The sequence below is a fragment of the Triticum dicoccoides genome, chromosome 3A (assembly GCF_002162155.2).
Source record: "Triticum dicoccoides isolate Atlit2015 ecotype Zavitan chromosome 3A, WEW_v2.0, whole genome shotgun sequence".
NCBI lineage: Eukaryota > Viridiplantae > Streptophyta > Magnoliopsida > Poales > Poaceae > Triticum > Triticum dicoccoides.
In genome coordinates this window covers 725,092,056-725,099,912 of record NC_041384.1, presented here as the reverse complement: position 1 = coordinate 725,099,912, position 7,857 = coordinate 725,092,056, and the positions used below count along the sequence as shown (strand labels likewise).

The 7,857-nt window shown below is 46.1% G+C and overlaps 1 pseudogene; it reads right to left on the bottom strand.

The window, feature by feature from the left end:
• Nucleotides 1–7,857, bottom strand: part of LOC119273501 — a 27,141-nt pseudogene that overhangs the window by 1,829 nt on the left and 17,455 nt on the right.

Genomic DNA, 7,857 nt, shown 5'->3' with positions numbered 1-7,857 from the left:
TATAATTTCTCCTAATTGGTGCCTTCGGAGCCAGTGGTATTAGCCTAGCTAATTGGTGCCTTCGGAGCACAATAACAATTGGAAGTGGTTCATGGGGGCGGTAGCGGGTAATAGTATTCTCCTTTGGGATCTATGACCTGGTCGAGCAAAAATCCCGCTATTTCCTCTTGAATTGCTTCTATGCGGTCCTGTGCTAGGAGCTTGTCCCGCACCTCTTTGAACTGTTAAGAAGGAGATCAATATGCATGTGTATTAGTTGTGTGACTAGATGTCGATAATGGTGTAAAAATTGTGAATAGTGTTTTGACAATCGATATCGTACCCACTCCTGTCTTTGAGATTTGCTCCTTTCGGATGCCATCATGCGAATGTTCTCGCAAACGTAGTATGCACATAGATCATTCCCCGGCGCCTGCTTCAGGGCCTTTACGAGAATGGAATTTTGATCAGATAATAATTAATCAATCATGATAATTAAAGAGATGGCAGCTAGCTAGTACTACTTAATTACTTACCTTGGGTCGATACCATTTCAGACTTTGTTTCCATGGGCCTGGAGTGACCCTGATGAACTTTGCCCAAGCCCTGCCCGCCGACAAAGAAAATGAATAAATGGGTTATTAAATAGTTGTTATCAGGAAATGACGAACTAATTAAATAGGCCGAGATATAGTTAATAATGATTGAAATTACCTGTTGACTATCCCCTTCACGATGCTGTAGTCACTTGCTTTCTTAAGTAGCGAGTCTAGTACTTCAACTGTTCCTTCATCAACTTTAATGATTAACAAGATCCGGTGAAATATGCATGCACACACATTTGCATGTCTTAATTAAGCGGGCATATATATGTAAGCAAAAATATGTAGCTATAGCTAGTAGGGAAAAACAGAATTTGTAATACAAGACAGTGTGACTCACTGGAAGTTGTAAGGAAGTAGTATATCTTCATTGTATTTGAGTTCCTTGAAGAACTGTAGCATGCTTTCCTCTACACATTTTGCGTGATATGGATCTATTTTCCATGTGTATTCATTAATGGTATTTGGGTCAACGAACCCAATGCCATAGCGTCCATCTTTTTTCATTTCATAAATCTTCATCCTGCATAATACCACAGAAAAGAATATAGTGAGGATAATTACAGGTAATGGTTGATCAAAATGATCAGCTAGCTTGAGACTTAAATTACAGAAAGAAATCACTTACAGACAATAGCAACTGACGATAGATTTGTTGAGTGCGTCTTTATTGTATAGCTGAAAAAGTTCTGAATACTCAACGGTCACAGCTTTCTTATGGTAGTAATGCTCCTCGTTGACATTCACCATGAGGGACTCTCGAATGGAAATCTTGGTAATGTCCATGTACCATTGATGCAATGCATACATTCTCGTTGGGAGCTTATTGACCTCCTCTGGCTCGACCAAAGTTTGGCCCCGGGCATATTTCCATTTTATTTCCTCCTCTCTAGTCGGAGACATGGGCTCGATATCGAGGAGTTGTCCAACAGTGATCCCGATCGACTCAGCCTGCGCAATATGCTCCTCGGTTATTACCACATCGCCCAGCCCGGGAACGTTAACGGTTTGCCCACAATAATATTGGGCGCGCCTACTCTCATGTGTTGTTGGCACAACAAGCGGGGAGATTGATTGCGCCGCCTGTTCTCCCAGCTGGGGAACGGTTTTACCGCATTTTTTGCCAGCTGATTTGCTCGAGCTCGAGCTTGCCTCTTTCTGTAGACGTGCTCGATTTAACTTCCTGAGGTGGCGCTCATAGTCTATGTCAACAGGCTTGGGAGCTGGTGGTCTAGCCATACGAATGAAGTGGTCAATCTTTTCCACAGGCACTTTCTCCCTTGGCGGCGGTGGCGGTTTCGGTGCAAAATGGGCTTCCACCTCGGCCTTCGATATGGCTACGTTTTCCTCCTCGGACTTGTCGTAAGGCCTCTGCGGAAGAGGCGCGAGGCTTGGACCATATTGAAATCGCTTGCCTCCGCCTGTACTACCTCGACTTGTACCGCTATGCACCATAGCTGAGGCAGCTCTCTTCCGTGATTGCTGAGGCGGCGAAGACGGCTGACGTGGCTGAGTTGGAGGAGGAGGAGTGACCTGAAGCTATGCCGGACTTGGAGGAGGAGTGGCCTGAAGCTGTGCCGGACTTGGAGGAGGAGTGGCCTGACGCTTTGCCGGACTTGGAGGAGGAGTGGCCTGAAGCTGTGCCGGACTTGGAGGAGGAGTGGCCTGACGCGTTGGTGGACTTGGAGGAGCGGGAGTCTGCTGACTCGGTGGTGGACTGCGACGAGGAGTCGGATGACGCGGTGTCGGTGGCCTTCGAAAGATGATGCAATCCTTTCTCCATAGGATGATATGATGGTTGGCCTCTCCTAGTGTGTGCTCATCGTCACCTCCAGGAATGTCAAGCTCTAGCCCCGAATATTGGTCCACCACCTCATCAACCAAGACACGAGCATAGCCCGCTGGAATCAGGTTGCAATGGAAGGTTGCCTCGGGGGGATTTGTAAAAGCAAGGGCGTCCGCCACCTTCATGGATATGTTCTTCATTTTGAAGTGTAGCTCGCAGTTAGTGTTCTCCATGATGTCATCCACTGGGTAGCTATCCAGCAATGCGTCTCCCGGGGCGGAACCCACACTGCTTCTCTGCATGGATGGGACGGTTCTATCCATTGGTGGATCATCCGCTAGCTGCTGAGACCCCCTTTGCTGGCTAAGTGAGTCGATCTGCTCCTGCTGCCGCTGGAATTTGATTGCCAAGTCCGCGTGCGCTGATTCTAGGCCTTGAAGGCGTTCATAGTTTAGCTTCCTCTGCTCCTCCTCCATCTTCCTCTTCTTATCCTCCGCAATCTTCTTTCTCGCACGGGTTCTGTAGTCGGTGTTCCAGTCCGAAAACCCCTCATACCACGGAATAGCGCCCATGCCTCGTGTTCTTCCCGGGTGTTCAGGATTTCCCAGGGCACGCGTAAGCTCGTCGTTCTCTCTGTTGGGCTCGAACAACCCGGATCGAGCCTCTTCTATTGCAACAAGTAGCTTATCTTCGGCTCCGTCCAGACATGCCTTCTTGGAAACTTTGCCTGTCTTCGGGTCCAATCCCCTCCATGCGCATAGAACCAAGTCCTGCACCTCAGGGTCCAGCTCAATGTTTCTGGAGTGACACCTGCAACCAGCATCTCTTTCTCAGACTTATCCCACTTAGGCATTCCCACCTCATAGCCACCTGGCCCCAGCTTATGGAACTTATCCTTTTTTGCGGCATTGGCCTTGTTTATTCTCGACCGTTCCTTAGATAATTCTGAATCCTTGAATTTCACGAAATCGTCCCAATGAGCACTTTGGTTCTCTAGTGTTCCCTCGAATACTGGAGTCTTCCTTCCTCCGTTGACGTACTTGGCCCATTCACAAATCTTGTGGTTCTTGAATGCAACCGCCATCTTCCTAAGAGCAGCGTCCTTGACTTTCTCCACATCTGTTTTTGTGAAATGATCTGGTAGGGTGAAATGTTCCATGAGCGTTTCCCAATGCAAATGTTTTTGTCTGTCGTCGACAAAAGTAACTCCTGGACGTGGCTTTGATGGCTCTCTCCATTCTTGAAGGGAGATCGGGAGTTGGTCCTTCACAAGAACTCCGCACTGACGAACGAACTTGTCCGCAATCTTCTTAGGCGCGAATGGTTCGCCATTAGGTCTGATTGCCTCGATATTGTACTTTACGCCCTCCTTCAACTTTTTGTTCGGGCCTCGTTTCGTCCTGTTGCCTGAAGATTTGCTCGATCCGGATGGCTGAAAGAAGAAAGATCGATTCGTTAATATATCTTCAAGTCATTTAAAACATGTGATGATCACCAGATGCCTGCTTATATAAATATATATACCTCGCCGGTCTTTGTTGTTTCAAGATCAACATTTTCTTCGTCATGTTCATAGTTCATGACTTCATCAATTCGGTCATCGCGATCGAATATCATATCACCCTCCCCGGTGTTGTTTAGATATTCGGAGCCGTCATAATCTTCTTCATTCTGATCATCATCTGGCCCGCGAGGATTGCGTATGATATTGAACAGGGCCTTCTCCCTCTCTGCAGGTATTGTCCGCCATAGGTTTTGTTTAACTAATCCAAAAGAAATATATTCAAACTACAATGCATGGATGCAATCAATTAATAAGGAAAAACTAAATCAATCATAGTACATAATAAGCATCATCGAATATAATCTCGAATACGTCGTCTCGAATAATAGATATAATCTCGAATAAATCGTCTCGAATAATAGATATAATCTCGAATACATCGTCTCGAATAATATATAATCTCGAATACATCGTCTCGAATATTATATATCGAGTACATCACTGGCTAGGTAGCTAATAAAGATCGAATACTACAGAAGAATCTAGGACACTCGCGGTTCCTGCGGCGCGGGCGGTGGACACCCAAAGAGAAGGAACCCTCACAGGATCATAGCTGAAGTGAGATCCCTGAAGAAACTGCCAGGTATTGGAGAACCTGCCGCCCTCTAACGCAACCATGTAGCGATGGACGTGCTCATCCTCCTCCCTGACACGGCGACGTACCACCTCCGGCGGGGACGGCTCCCTCCACACCGAAACTGGCCCACGCGAACGCCACCAAACGAGATCAGGGTCGACGACGGGACCCGGGGTCGGGTTCCTCATCAAGCGGCGCGCCCCTCCAGGCAGCACCTCCCAGTGCCAGCCCGGCGGAGCCCAGTCCCGGACATGGGTCAGCCGGACGTCGTCGCGGACGGGTCGACGGCGAGGATGCGGGCCGGGCATCGTCGAGAACAAATACTAGCTATATGCCCGCAAAAAGTAACATTTTTTAATGATTGGATTTTGATAACTAAAATTTCTATATAACTAACATTCCTATAACATTTCTAACAATGCTATATAACTAACATTTCTATAACATTTCTAATATTTCTATAACTAAAAACAGGAAAAAATTATAACATTTCTATATATATAACTAACATTTGTATAACATTTTTAATATTTCTAAAACTAAAAAAAGAAAAATTTCTAACTTTTTTATAACTATTTCTATAACTAAAAAACAGAAAAATTTCTAACAATTCTAACTATTTTATAACTATTTCTATAACTAAAAAACAGAAAAATTCCTAACAATTCTAACATTTCTATAACATTTCTAACAATGCTATATAACTAACTATTTCTATAACTAAAAAAAGAAAAATTTCTAACAATGCTATATGTGTGTGTGTGTGTGCTCACCGGCGAGGCGAGAGGCGATGGGGGGCGGCGACGACGGGGATGGCGACGACGGGGACAGGGATGGGGCGGCGACGACGGGGACGGGCCGGGGCGCGCGGCGACGACGGGGACGGGGCGGCGATGACGGGGACGGGGACGACGCGGGACGGGCCGGGATGGCGCGGCGGTGACGACGGGGATGACAGGGACACGGGCGGCGACGAGGGTTATGGAGACGGGGGCGGCGGGCGACGGGGCAGAGGAGAAGAATCAGAGGAGAAACTGAAATTTTTGAAGTGTTTAGTTATATAGGATGGACCTTTAGTACCGGTTGGAGCCACCAACCGGTACTAAAGGCCTGTTTTGGCCAGGCCAAGCGGCGGGAACCGCACCCCTTTAGTGCCGGGTGGTGGCTCCAACCGATACTAAAGGCCCACCCTTTAGTACCGGTTGGTGCTACCACCCGGCACTAAAGGGGGTGCGCTGGCGCAGGTGCGGTGCGAAATGTCTAGTTCCACCTCGCTAGCCGAGGGGCGTCCGCACTGGTTTATAAGCCCCAGTGCGGTAGCTCCCTAGAGCTCCTCTCCAAAGCAGGCCTACTGGGCCTAAATGTTCTATGCTGCCCTGTGGGCCTACTGGGCCTTTGCGGGCCTGCATCCTGGCCCAACAACAGGTTGGGTTTCTCGTCGTATGCAGGCCGCTGTGGCGCAGTAGGTGGGCTTTTTTTCTTTATTTATTTTTGTTTGAGTTGTTTTTTTGCTGTATTTTGAGTTTCTTTGTGAATATTTTTGCTTTAGGTACAAAAAATTACAAACTTTCTGTTAGTACCGGTAGTTTACAAATTTGAATAGTTTAAATTTTGATTTATTTGAAATTTGTATGAATCACTAGTTTGTGAATAACTTAACTTTGAGAATAGATTTTTCTGTGATTCTTTTTTCTTATGTTTAATATTAGTGTGTTTTATCATTATATTCAATTTGGTAATGCTTAGGTTATTTAAAAAATGAAATGCCTTTTGTAACGGATGAGTTTTCGTCCGAAACCCTGATACTTCGAAAGAGATTGTCCATTTAGTACACGAAGTGTATCCAGTTTTTGCGGTAACCCTCTCTACTTTTTTGCACATGCTATGTCGGTGAAATTATGATATCATGCCAACTTTCAACCTTTTCTGAGTTCATTTGAAATGCTTTTCAATTTCAGGGTCATTTAGCTTAAGAAAATCAGTAAAGGCATGAAAGAATTTGTTTGCACATAAATTTTCTTCGCGTTTCAAATGCCAAAACACATAACTACCCTAACTATTACAGAGATTGCCTCCTGGGTGTGAAACACAGAAGAAAGTGATGATAGTGAAGCCGATCACATCCCAGATCTTTGGGTGTGAAACTTTTTCTTCGCGTGTGTCCCTTTGCTCCGTAACCATGGAAAATCTTCATCATTTAATGGGATGCTCGGGTCAATATTCACTGTGAATGGAGCAATTTCATCAAACTTTTCATAATCTTCTGACATGTCTGTCTTGTCATCCACTCCCACGATGTTTCTCTTCCCAGAAAGGACTATGTGCCGCTTTGGCTCATCGTATGATGCATTCGCTTCCTTATCTTTTCTTTTTCTTGGCTTGGTAGACATGTCCTTCACATAAAAAACCTGTGCCACATCATTGGCTAGGACGAATGGTTCGTCTGCATACACAAGATTGTTGAGATCCACTGTTGTCATTTCGTACTGCGGGTCTTCTGTTACCCCGCCTCGTGTCATATTGACCCATTTGCACCGAAACAAAGGGACCTTCAAACCACGTCGATAGTCAAGTTCCCATATGTCATGTATATAACCATAATATGTTTCCTTTCCTGTCTTGGTTTCTGCATCAAAGCGGACACCACTGTTTTGGTTGGTGCTCTTCTTATCTTGGGCGATCGTGTAAAATGTATTACCATTTATCTCGTACCCTTTGAAAGTCATTATATTCGAAGATGGTAACTGGGACAGCAAGTACAAGTCATCTTCAATAGAGGTGTCATGCATGGTACGTGTCTGCAACCAGCTGGCGAAACTCCTGGTTTGTTCACGTGTAATCCAGTCATCAGACCGCTCCGGGTGTTTGGAGCGTAGCAAATTCTTGTGTTCATCCATATACGGAGCGACCAAGGCAGAATTCTGTAGAACTGTGTAGTGTGCTTCAGTGAGAGAATGTCCATCCATACATATTATTTGTTCCCCTCCTAGCGTGCCTTTTCCATCCAGTCTGTCCTTATGCCGCGATTCAGGAACACCAATCGGCTTAAGGTCAGGAATAAAGTCAATACAAAACTCAATGACCTCCTCATTTTCATGGCCCTTGGAGATGCTTCCTTCTGGCCTAGCACGGTCACTGGTAGAAAAAGGGCCTATAGTCCCGGTTCGTAAGGGCCTTTAGTCCCAGTTCCGGAACCGGGACTAAAGTGTCGGTACTAATACCTCCCCCCTTTAGTCCCAGTTCAATCCAGAACCGGGACTAAAGGCCCTCCACGTGGGCAGTGTGCAGAGCCCAGTCAGGAGACCCTTTGGTCCCGGTTGGTGCCACCAACCGGGACCAAAGGGTCTCC